Source organism: Oncorhynchus tshawytscha, linkage group LG11 (assembly GCF_018296145.1).
Source record: "Oncorhynchus tshawytscha isolate Ot180627B linkage group LG11, Otsh_v2.0, whole genome shotgun sequence".
Taxonomy (NCBI): domain Eukaryota; kingdom Metazoa; phylum Chordata; class Actinopteri; order Salmoniformes; family Salmonidae; genus Oncorhynchus; species Oncorhynchus tshawytscha.
The window spans coordinates 11,088,948-11,109,929 of NC_056439.1; the positions used below are offsets into that span (position 1 = coordinate 11,088,948).

General features: G+C 43.3%; 1 protein-coding gene across 3 annotated transcripts in view; it reads left to right on the plus strand.

Annotated features, from left to right (window-relative positions):
- The window catches only part of LOC112261424 (catenin alpha-2), a 700,693-nt gene that overhangs the window by 601,370 nt on the left and 78,341 nt on the right, over nucleotides 1–20,982 (plus strand). The gene's annotated exons all lie outside the window — the stretch shown is intronic.

Consider the following 20,982-nt stretch of genomic DNA (forward strand, 5'->3'; position numbering starts at 1 on the left):
TTTTTCAACTGTTTTTCACCTCATCAGTTGTTGATTCCCTGGTGGCGAACGCCAATAAGTAGGGGGCTAAGAAGCAGGCAGGAAAGAAAGAGGCATGGAAGCCTATTTCCATGTTAGACCTTTACAGCTTTCTTTCACTGGTCATTTACATGGGGCTGGTGAAGTTGAAAACTCTGAGGGACTACTGGAAAACGTCAGCGCTCTATCAACTGCCTTTCTATCAACTGACTATCTCACGGGCGCTTCACATCAGTGACCCAAAAGTTGATGGGGAGATTGACAAGAAGAGAGGCACAGCAAGGTTTGATAGGCTCTGCAAAATCAAACCTCTACCTCAGCATTGTTGAGGCCTGCAAGACCTATTTACAGCCTGCCCAGAACCTGTCCATCAATGAGAGGATGGTAGCCTCAAAGGACAGAATCAGCATCAAACAATACATGCGTAACAAACCAACCAAATGGGGTTACAAACTGTTTGTTTTGGCTGATTCTGTGTGTGCTTACACTTGCAATTGTTTCCAATTTTCTGGAAGCTTGCTTCAGAGCTCGGGTATTTTCTGTATATCAGGGAGCTAGTTTCTTATGACAAATGTTTTTTGTTTTTAGGGGTGCGACTGCATCTAGGGTGTTGCGCAAGGTTAAATTGAGTTCCTCAGTTAGGTGGTTGACTGATTTTTGTACTCTGTCGTTCTTGGTTAGGACGGAGGGAGTCTGGAAGGGCATCTATGGCTTGTCCGAGAATTTTGATGATCCTTGCTTGGGGTCTGAGCAGATTATTTGTTGCGATTGCAAACGTAATGAAATGGTGATAGTTCAGGATTGTGAGGAAAAACATTAAGATCCACAACATTTATTCCACAGGACAAAACTAGGTCCTGAGTGTGACTGTGGCAGTGAGTAGGTCCAGAGACATGTTGGACAAAACCGATGATGGCTCCGAAAGCCTTTTGGAGTGGGTCTGTGGACTTTTCCATGTGAATATTGAAGTAACCAAAAATTTGAATATTATCTGTCATGACTACAAGGTCCGATAGGAATTCAGGGAACTCAGTCAGGAACACTGTATATGGCCCAGGAGGCCTGTAAACAGTAGCTATAATAAGTGATTGAGTAGGCTGCGTAGATTTCATGACTAGAAGCTCAAAAGGCGAAAACGTCTGGGTTTTTTTTGTAAATTGAAATTTTCTATCATAAATGTTAGCAACACCTCCGCCTTTGTGGGATGCGCGGGGGATATGGTCACTAGTGTAACCAGGAGGTGAGGCCTCATTTAACACAGTAAATTCACAGGCTTAAGCTATGTTTCAGTCAGGCCAATCACATCAAGATTATGATCAGTGATTAGTTCATTGACTATATCTACCTTGGAAGTGAGGGATCCAACATTAAGTAGCCCTATTTTGAGATGTGAAGTATCACAATCTCTTTCAATAATGGCAAGAATAGAGGAGGTCTTTATTCCAGTGAGATTGCTAAAGCGAACAGTTTTGCCCAACCTAGGTCGAGGCACAGACACGGTCTCAATGGGGATAGCTGTGCTGACTACACTGACTATGCTAGTGGCAGACTCCACTAAGCTGGCAGGCTGGCCAACAGCCTGCTGCCTGCACTCTATCTCATTGTGGAGCTAAGGGAGTTAGAGCCCTGCCTATGTTCATAGATAAGATGAGAGCACCACTCCAGCTGGATGGAGTTTGTCACTCCTCAACAGGCCAGACTTGGTCTTGTTTATGGGTGAGTCCCAGAAAGAGGGCCAATGATCTACAAATTCAATCTTTGGGAGGGGCAGAAAACTGTTTTCAACCAGCGATTGAGTTGTGAGACTCTGCTATAGAGCTCATCACTCCCCCTAACTGGGAGGGGACCAGAGACAATTACTCAATGCCAACACATCTTTCTAGCTGATTTACATGCTGAAGCTATGTTGCGCTTGGTGACCTCACTGTTTCATCCTAACATCGTTGGTGCCGACGTGGATAACAATATCCCTATACACTCGCCAGTTTTAGCCTTAGCCAGCACCATCTTCAGATTAGCCTTAACGTCGGTAGCCCTGCCCCCAAGTATACAGTGTATGATCGCTGGATGATTCGTTTTAAGTCTAATACTGCGGGTAATGGAGTCACCAATGACTAGGGTTTTCAATGTGTCACAGAGCTAATGGTGGGACGCTTTGGCGTCTCAGACCCCGTAACGGGAGGAGTAGAGACAAGAGACTCCGACTCGCTGCTTAATGGGGAGAACGGGTGAATGAGCGACAACGGTTGAGCATTCCTACAGCATTTCCTTCCAGAAGCCATGAGAATGTTGTCCGGCTGCGGGGACTGTGCGAGGGAATTTCTACTACCATCTTTACTTACTGGTGGCACAGATGCTGTTTCATCCTTTCCTACACTGACATTACCCTTGCCCGACGATTGCGTCTGAAGCTGGGCTTGCAGCACAGCTATCCTCACCGTAAGGCGACCGTTCTCCCGTATATCATGAGTACAGCGACTGCAATTAGGAGGTATCATGTTAATGTTACTACTTAGCTTCGGCTGTTGGAGGTCCTGACAAACCACGTCCAGATAAAGCATCCAGAATGAAATGTTTTGAATGAAAAAAAGTTGAGCGAGGGAAAAACAAAAAATATGGTACGGCAATTAAAATGTTAAAAATGTTAAGTTGGCAGGTAGCAAAGTAAGGTTAGCAACAAAACCCACAGCAGCACGTAAACAAGTTGTGACCGAAAATGACTGACAGTGACCTGAAATGCATTTTGAGGATGCTGTGTGTGGAGCTGACATTGTCGGTACTTTCTTGCATTTACCAGAACACTTTGAGCAGAACTGACATACCTTATGTATTGTGGGGACGTTTTGATGTCTCAGTGGAGGGAAATCTAACTAATGGAGCTCCAGGATTGTGTCTTCATAAACCACCATCCCTCTGACAGCAACTGTAAAATGATTACACACCGGTTAGAATTAATGCTGTTGTCGTGTCTTATATCTTCTAAGAGGTAAAAGAAACAACTCCTAGATGGATGCAGATTAATTATGTATAACCAACAGGAAAATCATACAACTTTCATTTCTCGGAGCAAAAAGAAGGCAACGTCAAGCAACGTGCTTTCTCTTTCTCGCTGATACACAAGTACTGTACAGATTTGGAATATGTTCAAAATGTTGAATTTTGTACACCTGAACTGAAAACTGTTTGATGCAGTACAATGTAATGCATGTGTGGTACTGTTTGGCATACTCTATATACACTGCATGACCAAAAGTATGTGGACACCTGCTCGCCGAACATCTCATTCCAAAAACATGGCCATTAATATGGAGTTGGTCTCCCCTTTTCTGCTTTAACAGCCTCCACTCTTCTGGGAAGGCTTTCCACTACATGTTGGAACTTTGATGCGGGGACTTGCTTCCATTAAACCACAAGCATCAGTGAGGTCGGGCACTGATGTTGGGCAATTAGTTCTGGCTTGTAGCCCGCGTTCCAATTCATCCCAAAGGTGTTCAATGGGGTTGAGGTCAGGGCTCTCTACATTGGGGCAGGTAGCGTTCTCCTGCCGTTCCCCAAACCCAGATTTGTCCGTTGGACTGCCAGATGGGGAAGCTTTACACCACTCTAGCCGACGCCTGGCATTGCACATGGTGATCTTAGGCTTGTGTGTGGCTGCTTGGCCATGGACATCCATTTCATGAAGCTCCTACGAACAGTCCCCAAGCTATTGGCATCATACCAGCGGAGGCTGGTGGGAGGAGGTGAATTAGAACAGGTGACCCCTAAACACCATCAGGCCTAGCATTTAACCTTTAGATTTGAATACTTTTAATTCCCCTAATGTGAACCTAAGGGAGTAGAGTGAGTTGCCCCTAGAGGTTGACCTTGGTTCAGTTTTGCATTTTCACCAGCCATGGTTAAGGTTAGGATTGGGGAAGGGGAAGCCGATCCCAGACCTTAATCTAAAGGGTGAACCTCAGAGAAGCTAAACTGACCATGAAAGAGTACTAATGGCACTAGCAGACGTTAACGCACATTTGAATACACCCAGATCCCGCCCACTTCCTGCCCACAGTCTACTTGACTAATCGGCTAGGCTCGTCAACCAACCCCTAGTCAACCCACAGCTGTGATAAGTCAATCCAGTGCATTTTGGAAATTGAATCAAGAGCAACTAAAAGTGCCTAGCTTCTAAATGACTTCCATCTATGCGTATGTGAGAGCCGAAAGGATATTTTGAAGGTTGTTAGATTTTTTTATTTTCTTTGCTATGGTTATTTACTGTGGACATGTCCAGGCAGCTCACCCTCCCTGAGGAGCAATAGGTCTGCCGCTCCTCGCCACTTCCCATCGCCTTAATTACACCAATTCCAAATTAATTGGACTCGTAATTTATAGTTTATTATTGCGTGGTAAGGAAAGCAGCACCTATAAAAACGTTTGGCTCCGAGTTGTCATATTAATTGGAGACCCGTGGGCCAGAAGTTATCTGTGTTCCCTTAATGAAGTAATTAGATAAATTAAGCAATCGCACCGAGGGGTTCACGCTGATTGCTGTTTTGACTTTGCCTGCTGGACATAGGGTGTGTCCCCTATGGGCCCTGGTCAAAGATAGTACACTATATAGGGAAAAGTGTGCGATTTGGGAAGCATTCATCCTTGGTGCTGGTCCTGAGACTCTTTATCAGCAACGTCCGGTGGCATTTAGTGGCAAAGTGGGCATTTCTACCTTGTAAACTTATAAGTGAAGAACGAGCTATAGAAAATACAATTATTGTAAATAGGGTCCCAAAGTGCACCCTATTCCCTTCGTGGTGTACTATAGCCCTTAGTGATCTGGTCCAAACTTTTGGGAATAGGGTGCCATTTGGGATGTAGTCAAACCGTCTGTTGTCACGTAGAACACTGAGAGGTTTACGAGGCATCGACGCGTTTGTTTACTGAAGATAATAGAGGTCATATGAGGTTTAAATGAGAGGAGATTCTGATGATTGCCAGCTGGAAGACCTTGCCACGACTGTACAGTAATAACAACGCAGCTCACTCCAAGTTGTATGAGTTGTCTATTATCATTGGCACATAGAAGTGGACATTATTCCTCGTATCATCCCAATTGTCATGTCCGTAAAGTCCTCGCTGTCAAAGTTGCAAGGGTAACTCAGATCCCCCACACATAAACAAACACTCCACTCACACAAACACAAACACACGTACTGTAGGTACACAATTCTCAGACACAAGGGGGCAGTGGCCATCCTAATAATGAGCATGAACCTTGCTAATTGTGTCGTTATTTTCACACTAGCAGCTGGTCAGACGGTACACACTCACACCCGATACACACACGCTGGCCTTTCTCGTTGGCTTCACACTGCGTCCACGTCTGGAGATGATGACAGCCAAGTGTTCATTTTAAAGGACAGGCGTGGACGTGTGATATTTTGCTTTGGCACCGCCACCACCATTGCTCCTAGAGACACAATCACTGTCGATGGATTAGAGCGAGAGGTACATTGTATCCCTGTATACTTCATCAAGAGATATTTACTGCTCAAGATTGTGTTGTTGTTGTTCATATGCAACTGAAATGTACCATGGCGACGAGTACAGAACAGGGTGGAGAAATATGTCAATGCTAATAGAGCTTCTTCATCTGGGTTGTAAGGACAACAGGCTGTACTGTAGCAGTTGTAAGCAGTTGTAAGTTTTAAAAAAAAGATTAAGGATGTGGAATTAGACTCATGGTATGTGTCATTCAGATCAGTGAAACGCTTAGGAATTCAAACACTTTCTCTCTCTCCCTCACAGTGGAAAGGTCAAGGCATTAAAGTGCTGACAACAGCTGACATTTATCATGACGCTTGTCTATCTGGGCTAGCTAATAATGCATAATTTCTTGCTCTGCATATGTACGTATGTGAGGGAGGAAAAACAGAGAGCAGCGTAGAAATGTCAGCAATCTAGCTAGGACACACACACACACACACACACACACACACACACACACACACACACACACACACACACACAGGCTGTGTGAGAGATTGCTAGTGGCTAATGGGTTAGATGGAGATAAACATTATCAGTGCTGACATTGTCCAATAAGAACATCGATTTTTCTGTTGCATTCTCATATAGCTGTTACAACAGCAATAGCATGTAGGATTGTCTCTATAGAAAGTGGGTTTGCTTCACCACTGCCACATGAGAGTTCTATGAGAAAGAGAGCGAGAGAGAGAGAGAAAGAGAGAAAGAATACAGATGGATGGACGGCAAATCATCCCGAAGAACTAGCTCTAAAAATAGCCGCCTCATCCCTCACACTCTAGTCAAACGGGCAAAGCGACTGATGTCCCAACAACAATCAGCGAGCCGCTATTTTACGGTGAACGGGTTTAAATGTATAGTTTCTCTTGAAACAGTGGCTTTTAAATGGGGCGAGAGGGACTGTGGAATGATACAGATTAAAAGAAACAACACCGCTGTCCATTTTCATAATTATAACCTCCGTGCCAAGACCGACTGCTTGGCTCGGATAGACGGATAGAGGGAGAGTAGTTACCCTCTACTCCCGGGACATTTGTTTTTCCCTCTCTCCTCTTCTCTCTTTTACTTTCATTGTTTTGTTACTCACGCCAGTGTGAACAAGATAATCCAATATCCAGGAGTCTAATTGGACTACTGCACACACACACTCACTCACTCACTCACACACCACATTCTCCCCTACTCAGTCCAAAGGCAGCAGCTCCTGTCCGGACTAGCTTTATGGATTGTTAATATTGTTTTCAATTACCTCAGCGTGTCCCTTGTTGAGCTCAATAAAGTTTAATATACTGGGAATTATTCTCCCGGTGCCCATCTCCTTTACCCTGACCTCTCTTCATTCTCACGTCATTCAGGTATTACCACATTCCAATGTAAATGAATCACGTTGTGAAGTCGTACAATGATAATAGGCTTTTATGAGTTGTTGACGTGGAAGGAGGAAGAGGAGGGGGGATTCGCTGGTCCTTGACTTTTAGCACCGGTGACAGGGTGAACTAGCCACACATAAACTCTGTAGTAAACACATGAAATGGTGGGCTAAAGAGGACAGCAAAATGATCTACATGATGTCTGTGGAAGCCGTGGTGTCTTTGTGGAATAGAATGCTATATACTGTATGCTGTGTGTGTATGGGCACATGCGTGCATGTTCAATACCACATGAACAGACAGGAGATGTGTTGCATGCTATACAATAGCCTCCCATATGTTCTTAGACACAGGTTGGGGAGATAGTTAGTCAAGCTCATTAGCGTTAGCTTAGCGCCAAACCCTTAGGCTAGATATATCCTTCAGTAGGCTCTGTTAGTCAGTGCTGTATACAGGCCTGTGGTGTGCACCAGAACCATATACAGATATATGTCATTTCATGGGGCGCCATATTGGTGTCAATAGCTATAGTTAGAGAGGTATTGGCTAAGTCCAAAATGCTACCCTAGGGCTCTGGTAAAAAAGTAATGCACTATATAGAAAAATGTGGTGTCGTATGGAATTCATCCAATGTCTTGGGACGTTTGGAGACATGACAGTTTTCCAAAAAAGTGGTCAGATTAATAATGCCATTGAAAAAATTCACAACAAAACAAGACATGACCTTTTCCAAGGTCAGTCTCGCAAAAAATAAGCATTCTTGCATTCTAACTACCCGCTATTCAAAGTGCTCTGAAACAAATGAAGGGAATCGTTCACAAACATTGGCACATTCTAAGATCCGATGATTGGTAATGTGTTTTCGGGCCTTTCATTGGTCGTATTCTCATGGGGCAGAAACCTCAGAGATCAACTGGTAAACTCTGATTTACCACCCCAAGATATCCCTGCACAATGCGCCCCTACTGGATGGAAACTACAAGTGTAATGGCTGTGCTCAATGCAATGGCACTTATAAATGTAGATCCTTCAAACACCTCCAAACAGGAAAATAGATCCCAATCAAATATGTTATCACATGCTCCACTAAGGCAGTTATTTATCTTATAACTTGTCCTTGTGGTAAAAATTGTAAGTAAAACAAAGCACGAATTAAAAGTACTTATCTCGGAGCGTCGTAGCACCATTAGGTGCAAAAACTCGACTTACCCAGTTGCGGACCACTTTTAGGAAGAAAACCACTCGATTTCGTCTCTACTTTATAATGGCATCGAATATGTCGCCCTCCCTAGGAGAGGGGTTGACCTCGACAATTTATTGTTAAAACGAGAGGCTGCTTGGATCTTTAAAGACCCTTGCTCCCTTCGGTCTCAACGTAGACTTTGATCTGAAGCCATTCTTGTGATTGTGATTTTGCTATTGTAAATATTTGTAGGCTTATGTAGCCAAATTGTATCTATGATCGTACACTATCCATTTGTTTATTGTATGCCATTTTAATATATGAGAATTAACCAATGATATCAGGCCACACCCGGCCATGATTGCAGACACCTGTGTGTCTTTTGACACTATATAAATGAGTCATCCCGCAGTGTTTGTCAGTATACCCTGATGAAGACAGCTTGTCTGTCGAAACGTTGGACATAAATAGTTTTGCATTTGAGCTCCTTAGTTGTGCGGCTCTCCTTTATTTTTTGAAAACCTTTTCTAAAAAGTACGTGTATGTCTGTAGTGGTCTTTATATGTACCACAGAAGAACCAAGAAATGAAGAGCAACACCACGGCTGTCTTTTTGGGCTTTTATGTAGATCTGCAATAATATTATGAAAAGACAGGACAGGAATACATCAGTCTTCAATGCACTCTGACAAGTTGTTCTGTGGAGGAGCATGAAGAGGTAAAGGTAAAACACATAGCCAATACAATGCTAGGTGCTTTCAGTGTTGGCCGTATTAAAATACAACAACTCATGTACAAAAACACGAATACAAACAAAGCTACGACGTGAAATCGCATTTATCCCATTCAGACCTTAAGAGGGCTAAAACTACATCTCCCACAATGCAACACTAGCATAAGTAGGCAGCTCAGCTGACCAGCTGCATCACAGAAAGACATGCTAACTAGCACTCTGTAAAACTATATCAATAACAACGATACAACTCTGAATGTTACATGTTTCAATAGTCTCACACTCACTTATAACAATACCAATAGCATTAACCTTGGTATACTTTAATTATTTGACGTTGTGGACTTCTTCACAGGAGTCATCTGCGAAACATACCTTCCTCTCCTCTCTGAGGAAAACGGGAGATACGGGTAATTCCATGGTGTTAGTAGGTGACTTAAGCACCCAGATGAAATAAAGCACATTTAATGAAATAAAACCCAAATATTTTAATATCATCCTGCTAATGTAGCTGCCTACTTCACATCAACAGGCAGTAATAATAGCGCAACGATTGAAAATATAAACCAAAAGTAAAGTTCCTGGTGATCATAGCGGTCTGACTCCCCCCCTTTAGTTTGAACTTAGAATATTCCTGTTCGCGGGCTTGGGCCACTGACCTGGATGTTCTTTTCTGCGTTGTGTACTATTCTAATAATTAGAAGTTTGATGGAATAACCATTTTAACTCTCCTACATGTCCATGGATAGGCTATGTAGCTGTGCACCAGTAGTGATTCATTGTAGCCCTAATGGCCACACTGTAAATGTCCTCTCCACAGCACTTATGTAGAGCCTTGTTGTGGCTCCAATTAGTGTTTTTCAGTTGGGGCAACACAATAGATATCAGCCCAGATTGCATATTGATTCCAGTGTGGGTGATTTGAATAGCAACATTCACCACAGTGTCTTTTCTTTCTCAATGTCAACGTTTCTCAACATGTTAAGAGAGATCTACTTAGTGAATGGTTACAAAACACATTCACTATTTCCGATTCATTATGATGGGTGGTACGTGCCTCAATAGTTAGTCAAGTGTCTTCAAGAGGTTATTTGAATCCAAAGCTCTAGGAAGCCTTTGAAAAACAGCACACAACAAGAACCGCAGCGTTGCATTGTCTCCTTGACAACGGTGCAGGGATTGGATCTATTTTCCGTGGCGCGGCTCGGTTCTCTGCTGAGAGGAGCGCTGGTATGATTTGCAGTTTTGTTTAAGCTGCAGCACTAAATAATACATATGATAATACATCTCTGCTATAAAAATTGTGTTTATTATTTATTTATTACACACACACACACACACACATACACACACACTACCAACCGTCATGAGTTATTCTACACACTTGCCATCCACTTGTTGACACGACAGCTAAAGCAAAAGCAAGGAGATTTCTGACATTTAAAAAAGACTCAAGAGAAACAGGCACAGCCTCAGTCGTTTGCACACTGTTTATTGGCTTAGTCCTTTGTTGCAGACTTTTGTTTACCATTTAGAGGACTTAATTGTGGCGCCACGTGTTTGGGTGTGTGTATGTGTGTGTGTGTGTGTGTGTTTGTATTCAGAACCACAGGTTTCCCAGGAAATAAGCGTCTTAGTTGGCAGCGTGACTCAGTTTGTTGAGGTTGAGTGCGTGTGTGTTTTTCGAACTCAGAAAGCCTCAATGCCCATCGTGATAAGCCAAAGTGCATGTGTGTGTTTGTGTGTGTTCCTGCACATGTGTGTGTGTGTGCGCTTGCGTGCGTATTTGTCTGTGTGTGTGAGGGCATTGAACCCACTCCCGCGAGTGTGCAGAGGAGTGTATCTCCCCAACCCAGTCCCTCCCCCTGAATTAGTCATCCCGTCACCTAGGGAACAACGACTTTAAGCTCATCTTTATTGTGATTTAGGAACTGGGTCCTTAGTGCATTACAGTCAGACACTATTTGGGCCCGCTTTGTCTCAGGGAGGGAGGGAGGGAGGGAGAGAGGGAGGGAGGGGGAGCGCGAGAGAGAGAGCAGAGGGAGGGAGGCAGGGAAGGAAGGAAGGAAAGAGGGAGAGGGAGGGGAGGGAGGGATGGAGGGGGGAGAGAGAGAGAGAGAGAGAGCTGATATTGCACAACAGTCACAATTGCTACAGCTCTAGAAGCTACAGGGACAGAGCCATCGATGTTGCAGTTCAAAGAGTCTAAATCCAGCCCCTCACCTTATTCAACTCCCAGACTAGTCAATCCGACGGAGTACGAAGAAATGGAATAAAAGAGAAGAGAGATGTGTAGGAGGAGAAGAAGTTGATGACATACCAGCTCTAGTGCAGTGTAGCTGAAGAGGATTGGCCCCTGGGCTGGTGGCTCTCCTGACTCTAGTGTTTGTGTGTGTGCGGGGGCGTGTGTGCGGGGGCGTGTGTGTGTGCGCAAGGCCTGCAGTTATTTAATTTAGAGTATAAGAGATGTTGGACAGCTGGATTGATAGCAAAAAGACTGAGATTAGGAATTTGAATACTAGAATGGACTTGAACCTTCTTATGATGGGATGAAGGTCAGCCGTTTTGGTCAGACTGTTGATCAATCATGGTTTGCCAGTGCTGTGATAATTATTGTGTAAAATAATGAATTTGAAGAGTTTATCTGAACTTTATGTTTGTTAGCTAGCCAGCCAGCCAGCCATTAATTTGTCAAATGAACTGCCAATATTCCATTCAAACAATGCTTTCAATCCATAGCCATACACTGGCTGAAATCAATTGACAGATTTACGTAAGTTCAGACCCTTTACTCAGTACTTTCTTGATGCACCTTTGGCAGCGATTACAGCCTTGAGTCTTCTTTGGTATGACGCTACAAGAGTTTCTCCCATTCTTCTGTGTTCTTCTGTAGTTCACAACGTTGACATCAGCAAACCGCTAGCCCACCGAACACCATACACGCTGTCTGCCAAAAAAAGAGCACAGTTCTCCAGAGTGCCAGTGGACATCGAAGTTGAACATTTGCCCACTGAGACGGTTTCTGACAGTTTGTGCAGAAATTCTTCAGTTGTGCAAACCCACGGTTTCATCAGCTGTCCGGGTGGCTGGTCTCAGACAATCCCGCATGTGAAGAACCTGGATGTGGAGGTCCTAGGCTGGCATGGTTACATGTGTTCTGCAGTAATGAGGCAGGCTGCACATATTGCCAAATTCTCTAAAACGATGTTGGAGGGGGCTTATGGTAGAGACATTTTCTGGCAACAGCTCTAGTGGACATTCCTGCAGTCAGCATGCCAATCGCATGCTCCCTCAACTTGAGACATCTGTGGCATTGTGTTGTGTGACAACTGCATTTTATTGTAGCCTTTTATTGTCCCAAGCACAAGGTGCACCTGTATAATGATCATGTGGTTTAATCAGCTTCTTGATATGCCACACCTGTCAGGTGGATGGATTATTTTGGCAAAGGAGAAATGCTCACTAACAGGGATTTTAACAAATGTGTCCTCTGGGATCATTTCAGCTCATCAAACATGGGACCAACACTTTACATGTTGACTTTTATATTTTCGTTCAGTATAATTCACATGTGAATGTGAACTTCCACGCAATCTTGACCAACACCTTGATCCCCCTTAACACCTCCCCCTCAGCTTGACCGTTGCCAGTTTGCTTTGTTTCGTCAAGCCTACCAGCGTTTTTTTTCCCGTGCCCCTCTAGTTCCTGTTTTCTAGCTTTCCCGGGTTTTGACCATTCTGCCTGCCTTGACCCTGAACCTGCCTGTCGTTCTGTACCTTTCAGACTCTGCTCTGGACTCCTGACCTCTGTTGTCCGTAGCTTATGCCTGCCCATACCATAACCCCACCGCCACCTCTGTTCACAGCGTTGACTTCAGAAAGCCGCTGAACACTTTCTGAGTGCACAGCCATCAGCCACTCATTTCTCCTGCTCACCAGCCTATCGTGCACAAGGCTACCAGAGGGAGTTGACACCACATTATTTAAACAAACACTAAGCTGCCATCTCTCCAGGACAGAGGCCCATATGTCTTGCATCTCTCCCCCTCTTAAAGGGTGGGTGAAAGGGGAGAGAGGGGTGGTGCTGGGGCTGGGGCTGCACTTAGCAGGTTGTGTGTTGTATACTGTACTATTCCCTTGTCGAGTGTTCTCCCCCATTCGTGTTGACAGGGAGATTTATCAGGATTCTGAGATTGTGTGTGTGTGTTTACAGGGTAGGGACAGACCCCCTGTCACTAACCCCCTGGACCCACGCTCCCAGCCCACCCTTCAACAAGTAAACGTCTAGTTGAAGGTCTTTTAATAGAACAGAGTGCTTCCATTTGGGGTGACATAACTCAACGTCACCCTCTCCTCCCCCTACCTCTCTCCCTCCTCCTTTCTTTCCTCACTTCCTGCCTCATCCCTCTATCCCGAGGCTCTGAATCCTGCTTAAGCCCATCACTTTGGCTGGCATGAAGTCCATTAATTGTTCCAGAGAGCGAGGGAGAGGAGTTGTGTGATTTATCTTGCCTCCTTGCAAAGCTAGGGATTGGAGGCCGGGTGGGGTGGAGGAGGCAGGGGGTTTAGGCTGGCTGAAGGCGGGAAAAGAGTGACAGATCCTCGTTTACTTCTCTGGGCACTGCCCCCTGTGTGTAAAGGCCCCATTGAGCTTCCAAATAAAGCAATGAGTGCTGATTTAATCAGGAGTGCTGTAAGGTTGGGCATTTGACCTTTTTTGACTGTTCGAGTACTCACACTGGACAAAAAATATGCCAACAGATCGCAACAATGCCTAATTTATCATAACCATTACAGATAACAAATCCTAATTTCTAAATTACCACATAAATATTCAGTCAAAAAAAGTTTAGAAAAACATGATGTAATATAGCGGAATAAAATGGAACATAATATTTTTCCAAATGAAAACATTTTCTAATCTGAGGTGATGTGCATCTCGTGCCTTGAACAGTTATTCACAAAGTGTGATCATTTGAAACGGGGCTCAATTTGGCGAAGAATCTGTTTGATGAGTAGGCATATGCTGAATGATTATGATGAAAATACACTTCTGGTCTGTATCAAACTGTTTTTACAAATTTACAGTGTGGTACCTGCCAGTGTTTAGGGGAGTTTATATCCTGGGCTAACCAATTCTAAATGGATCTAGCAGTTAGCAAAGTAGCAAAATAGATCCTCTTAAGGATCGGACTCCTTTTTAAATCTTCGCCTAAAATGACATACCCAAATCTAACTGCATGTAGCTCAGGACCTGAAGCAAGGAAATGCATATTCTTGATACCACTTTTAAGGAAACACTTTGAAGTTTGTGGAAATGTGAAATTAATGTATAACACATTAGAGCTGGTGAAAGAAAAACGTGTTTAAAAAAAATATATATATCATCTTTGCAATGCAAGAGAAAGGCCATAATATAATATTGCAGTTTAGGCGCACTAGATGGCAGCAGTGTGTGTGCAAAGTTTCAGATTGATCCAGTGAAGCATTGCAATACTGGACAATATTTTGATCAAGTCTGCCCAAATGTACCGAATTGGTCAATTGATACATTTTCTATTACATAACTTTAGAGAACATACACAACTTTTATGGTAATACAACATTTAAGTTGACAGCCTCCCAGGAGTGTCATACATACTTAGCTTATACACTAACTTTCACACATCTAGATAGCCGGGCAGGGCGGGTGTGGAGCCAGAGACAGCAGGGGTTCAAACTGTAGAGCCCAGTTCCTACATTTTAATATAAAAATGGATTTTATCAAACAAAACTATGCTACATTTTTATCTCTGGGACCCTCAGGATGGCAAATCAGAGCAAGATGACTGAATGTAAGTACATTATTTACCTCCGGAGGTGAATGTATCAAACCAATTGTCATGATAAAAGTTTTTTGTCATTGTGCACAATTCTCAAACAATAGCATGGTATTTTTTCACTGTTATTTCACAGTTATTTCAAAACTGCAGCTCACTGTTGGAACACATTTTTCCCTACTTCAATCAACCAGTCCATTTTGAATTTGTGATAGGACGGTCGTCATTTGGCAAGGAATGTAGCTTGTGTATCCCATCAGTTAGATACGCTTTTATAGCCATTCATTTCTGTAAGCCTAACAGGAGCTTGTGTGTGCCCTCGGAACGAGTGTGTGGAGGGCGTGGTCGGAATGCAATTGAGTGAATGAGACACAGAGGGGAAATGGTATTTAGGGAGAAAAACAGTGTGATGCTTGGCTTGTTTTTTTTTTTTTGTGCCCCACAAATGCACATGTACAAATGGAACACTAGAGTCTAAGCAAATGAATGTTGTCTTCAAGACAAAATTTCCCTTGCCCAGTCGGTCAGCCACAAAGAACATTCCATCAAATAGTTATACAGTATTTAAAAACAAAATGTTTTAATCTCTGGTTAAAGATCAGGCTTTGACATCCATTCTAGTACTCAAGAAATCAATGACTCATTCCCATTACTAGAGTGCTGGTCCTCCCTCTTATTCTTAATGCTTAAAAGGCATTGTTGAACCTAGATCAGCACTGCTACCCTGAGATGCTTTGTGAATATATGTCTGCATACGTTAGTTGCTTATTTTTTATATTTTTTTTATTTAACCTTTATTTAACTAGGCAAGTCAGTTAAGAACAAATCCTTATTTCCAATGACGGCCTACACCGGCCAAACCCGGATGACGCTGGGCCAATTGTGCGCCCCCCTATGGGACTCCCAATCACGGCCGATTGTGATACAATCTGGATATAGTCAAGCTTAAGCTTGATCACAATAAGAGTTACAATGAGTTATCACCTTCCATGCTTAGGTTTTTATAGCTGTGATTCAAAATCATGCTCTAAGGCATTCAGTACTGTACTGGGTAGTGTGAGTGCTGTGGTATTGAGACAGCGTACGTGAGAATACCCACAATGTAGATTCCCAACTGCATGCAGGGAAGGGAGCCTTCATCAGATTAGAATTGAAGTGATTATGAGAGCCAAAATCAATAGTTATCTATCTTTCTCTCTCTCTCTTTCTCCCACCCACACACACTTGCATCTTTAGATAATTGTAATTATTTGTTTTGGCCGGACATGGCGTGTTGGCCCAGGTCCAGCTCGCTGTGTTTTGGGGTCGCAGAGAGAGACAGAGACAGAGAGACAGGCAGAGACCGAGGCAGAAACAGACAGGACATACAGTGCCAGCCGAGTGGAGGGCCAGCAATTGAAAGGGCCTCTGGCCCACAGCCTTCTTTAGATAGTTGTAATTATTCGTTTTGGCCGGACATGGCGTGTTGGCCCAGGTCCAGTTCACAGTAGTTTGGGGTCGCAGAGAGAGACAGAGAGGAAGAAACAGACAGGACATACCGGGCCAGCCGAGCGGAGGGCCAGCATTTGGAAGGGTCTCTGGCCCACAGCCTCAGATGGGTCAGCTGCAGTACCTATAGAAAGTATACACTCCCTTTCATTTTTTTCTTCACATTTTGTTGCGTTACAAAGTGGGATTGAAATAGATGTGATTTGATCTACACAAAATTCTCCATAGTGTCATAGTGAAAATAAAGATATTGTTGTGCATTCAAATTGCCATCGATAAAATGGAATTGTGTTCGTTGTCTGTAGTTAAACATTACAATGATATGGAAACAGCTCTGGTGGACATTCCTGCAGTCAGCATGCCAATTGCACGCTCCCTCAACTTGATACATCTGTGGTATTGTGTTGTGTGACAATACTGCACATTTTAGAGTGGCCTTTTATTGTCCCCGGCACAAGGTGCACCTGTGTAATAATCATGCTGTTTAATCAGCTTCTTGATAAGCCATATCTGTCAGGTTGCATGGATTATCTTGGCGAAGGAGAAATGCTCACTATGAGGTATGTAAACAAATTTGCACAGAACATTTTTGAGAAATAAGCTTTTTGTGCATATGGAACATTACTGGGATCTTTTATTTCAGCTCATGAAACATGGGACCAGCACTTTACATGTTGCGTTTATATTTTTGTTCAGTGTAGATTAATGATATGCACTTAGTCCTGAACTGAGGATGCTTAAAAAAACAGGGATGGGACACTAATACATAAGCGTTGTGTGGAATTGGATCAAGTCACCTAAACCAAACAATGGACGGAGGTCAAAGAAAACGTTCAGAGAATTTCAGTGACTCTCTTGAAGCAAATTGTGTCAAACCCCCCAACTATCGAGAACAAACAGCATGATTCATCAACAGAAAACAAGAAAAAAGAAGGTCTGGCCTACCGTTTTTTTAATGAATTCAACTCAAACGAAAAAGTCAATAAGAGGACGCTACAACAACTTCAGGTAAGGTACTGTATTTATTGTTGGCCAACTTTTACAAATCAGAGTCACTTTAAAATGTTTGTTTTCTTCTGTAACACAACACAATGGGGTCGAAATGTATTTGTGTGACAGAAATGTTACACACATATCATACATAATTACTCATATTATTTATATGTTGTCTTGTCTTTCTAAGATCCTGTGGAAAAACATACAAAACTACTTAAAGAAGACAAATGCTGTTGCTCATAGTGAGCGTTTCAAGACTGGTGGCGGACCCCGAGTAAGACCAGAGACAGATGAGCTGGGGGACTTGTTGACCCAGGATAAGTAATAGCCAGCAACTCCTGGAAGGTATCCCCAATGGTGACCATTTGAACATTTCAATTAGTAGGACACATTCAACATGTGTCATCCCCGGACTGCAGGGAATATGTCATCTTGTCAGTCAACTCTTGAACTCCCATAAATCCAAATCATGGAAGGAACTCAACTCTTGAGGAAATAATGTTCTCTAATGCAGCAATTGAATCATTTCCTAGAGGCTTGGAGGGGATAATAAGACAGGATCAAGATCAGCCCGCTACATCTGCAGCAGCCAGGAGAGAAGGTTGTGTCACTGACCCGGGCCAGAGGACAAAGATGAAGAGGCTGAGCATGCATGGGAAACTGGCCATGGAATTTCATAAGCGCAAACTAGTGGATTTAAAATAAGAGCATGATATGAAGATGCAAATCCTTCATGTTGAGTTGGCTATGAAGGGAGGAGGAGAGAAACGCGACGCAGCAACAGTACAAATGTTCTTCTGAAAACCAGCACCAGTTCGGGGTTCCGAAATGTACATTTGTGAATTAAGAACCTTTTTGTTACCAATCCATGGCTATTGTTTGTATCTATCACTTGAGCTATCCTTCTCACAACAAAAGTAGCTATCCTTCTCACAACAAATAGGGATGCACCGATATGACAGGCAGTTAACCCACTGTTCCTAGGCCGTCATTGAAAATAAGAATTTGTTCTTAACTGATCTTGCCTAGTTAAATAAAGGTAAAATAAAAATAAAGTGCAAGAGGCATCACTGCAGCCCCTGGTTCGAATCCAGGCTGTATCACATCCGGCCATGATTGCGAGTCGCATAGGGCACAGCACAATTGGTCCAGCGTCGTCTGGGTTTGGCCGGGGTAGGCCGTCATTGTAAATAGGAATTTGTTCTTAACTGACTTGCCAAGTCAAGTAAAGGTTACATACACTACACTGACCAAAAAGTTATTTTGTTGGCATTTATGTATGTCCCCATTACCAGTAAAACATCATCAAAACCTATTTCTTTCACTTACTTGCTGTGCTGTTTCATTGTTCATTTGTTCAGTCGTTTCATTCTCAACCAGGATTTCATCATGCGTGTCAAGCAGTGAAGTTTCAGCTCTGTCTGTCCGTGGCCTGTCTTCCTCGGTGCTTCACTGTCACTGTGTCCGTTTCCATCTTGTCCAGCTGTGTATGTAACATTTACGTGTAACATTTCACGTAAACCCTGTTTCTTGTCTGCATCGAAGTAGCGGTCCTTGTGCAGTACATAGCATCGAGCGTGGTGGCGTGACAGAGGGTATCACATCTGCTGCAGGCGCAGTTGATGAGCTTATTTCTCCAGTCAGTTGTTTGAATGGAGGTAGCTAGTGTGTTTCCAAGTTTCAAACATGTTCTCAAATGCCATTGAAAAGGTAGCAGCGGTAGCACAACCAGCACATTCATGAGCATGAAATATGACTTTCCTCAGTACCAAATCCTCAACGACCCACTGTGCCGTCAGACTCAGCATGTTCATGGGGCTGACTTTGCTGGTCCAAATGTCAGTCGTGACGCTAATAGCAGTGACGCAATTACTGTGTAACTCCGGTAGGGCAACATCTGAAAAATAGCGCACTTGGTAGTGTGTACCTGTGCTCGACTAGTTTGCGAAAGCCAACAACACCCACGACAGAGAACGGTTGATTGTCAAGGGCAATTAATTCCATTATCTTGGCGTTAATGGGTTTCGCCTTTGTCTTGCTGAAATGTCTTACTCTTTCAAATGACTGCTCGACTTGTTGACTGCTCGATCCACACAGCAGACATTGTGGGCTAAGTTAGGAATGCTGTGTTGCACGTGTAACGCTACACTTTATGTAGTGTCATTACGTCATGCACGTCACCTTTGACACACGCTACACTTTATGTAGTGTCATTACGTCATGCACGTCAGCTTTGACACACGCTACACTTTATGTAGTGTCATTACGTCATGCACGTCAGCTTTGACATCGGTTTTGCACACCGGCGTTAAACTAGACATCGGGCCGATGTGCAAAACCGATGTCAAAGCTGACGTGCATGACGTAATGACATTACATAAAGTGTAGCGTGTGTCAAAGCTGACGTGCATGACGGGAACATCTGGGTCATCATCATCTTCAATGTGAGGATCTAGGCAGCCATGCAGGTTCGAGTTCATTGTGAAGCACTGCATTTGCAATTATGACAATTCAGCATCTTGGTTGAAAGCACAATGTGTTTCTGAGAGACTGGAAACGACTCCATACACCAAACATGCACTCCACTACACCTCTGGTACGAGCTTGGTTGTACTGTTGTTGCTCAGATCCTATTGCATGAAGATAGGGGGTGAACAAGAAGTTGGTATGTGCATACCCACTGTCACCGAGTATGATTCCACTCTGTTGTCCTCCTTCAAGCTGAGCATACGAAGAGGAGTTTTGGATAATCCTTGAGTCATGAGTTGCACCTTCCCAACATGCAACAATGTTGGAGAACTACGAATTGGGAGTGCACACACTTTGTACATTTATTGAGAACCAGTTTTTATGATTCCTGTACTCCTCGACATCTGCTGTAGAGGGACACTTGATGGGAATATGACATCCATCTATACAGCCAATGACTCCAGAGAAGTTCCCATATTCAGATAACTCTACCTTGCAGTTGGCTTGGGCAGCAGCATCAGGGAAATTGATGCAATTGTCTTTCATTTCAGACTTTGTGGATTATTCTGCATACAGTCGAGTAACTTAGATCACACAAATCTCCTGTTTCACGGTGGAAGGTTCCAGATGCCAAAAACCTCAAGGTGATCAGTACTTGTAGGAAAGGAGGGATGGGCCTTTCCCTAAATCAAATCAAATAACATTTTATTGGTCACAGACACATGGTTAGCAGATGTTATTGCGAGTGTAGGGAAATGCTTGATGAAAGCCTTGGCTCGAGCAAACAAATGTCAGCGGCATTTTCTTTGTACATACGGAAACGGTCACAGAAATTGATTTGATCAAAATCAGTGGCTTGCTCCGGTCTATACTGTCCTTTTGTCAGGCCTTGGTGGTGATCTTTGATCATCATTGAAATAGTCCAGGTAATCCAGTTTCTTTCATTGCCAAGTTCATCCTGGGGGCCAACATCCATTAATCTGATGTTAATCCTGTCTCTGGCCAGGTTTAATTTAAGACTTCTCTTAGATCTAGATTAAATCTAATCATCCTTCTGGAAATCTGACTTTTTAAGTCTACACTAAGGCAAGTCTGAGACTATTTTAAACCATGTCTGAGAAATGCCATTTCAGTTAATCCAGTTTAAATGTGCAATTTAGTCTAGGATTAGGTTTAATCTGTGTCCACGAAACCGCCCCAATAAATGATATGGACTCTCCGTGACATAATAGGGGTTGACATGATTTTTGAATGACTACCCCTTCCTCTGTCCCCCATACATACAGTGGGGCAAAAAAAGTATTTAGTCAGCCACCAATGGTGCAAGTTCTCCCACTTAAAAAGATGAGAGAGGCCTGTAATTTTCATCATAGGTACACTTC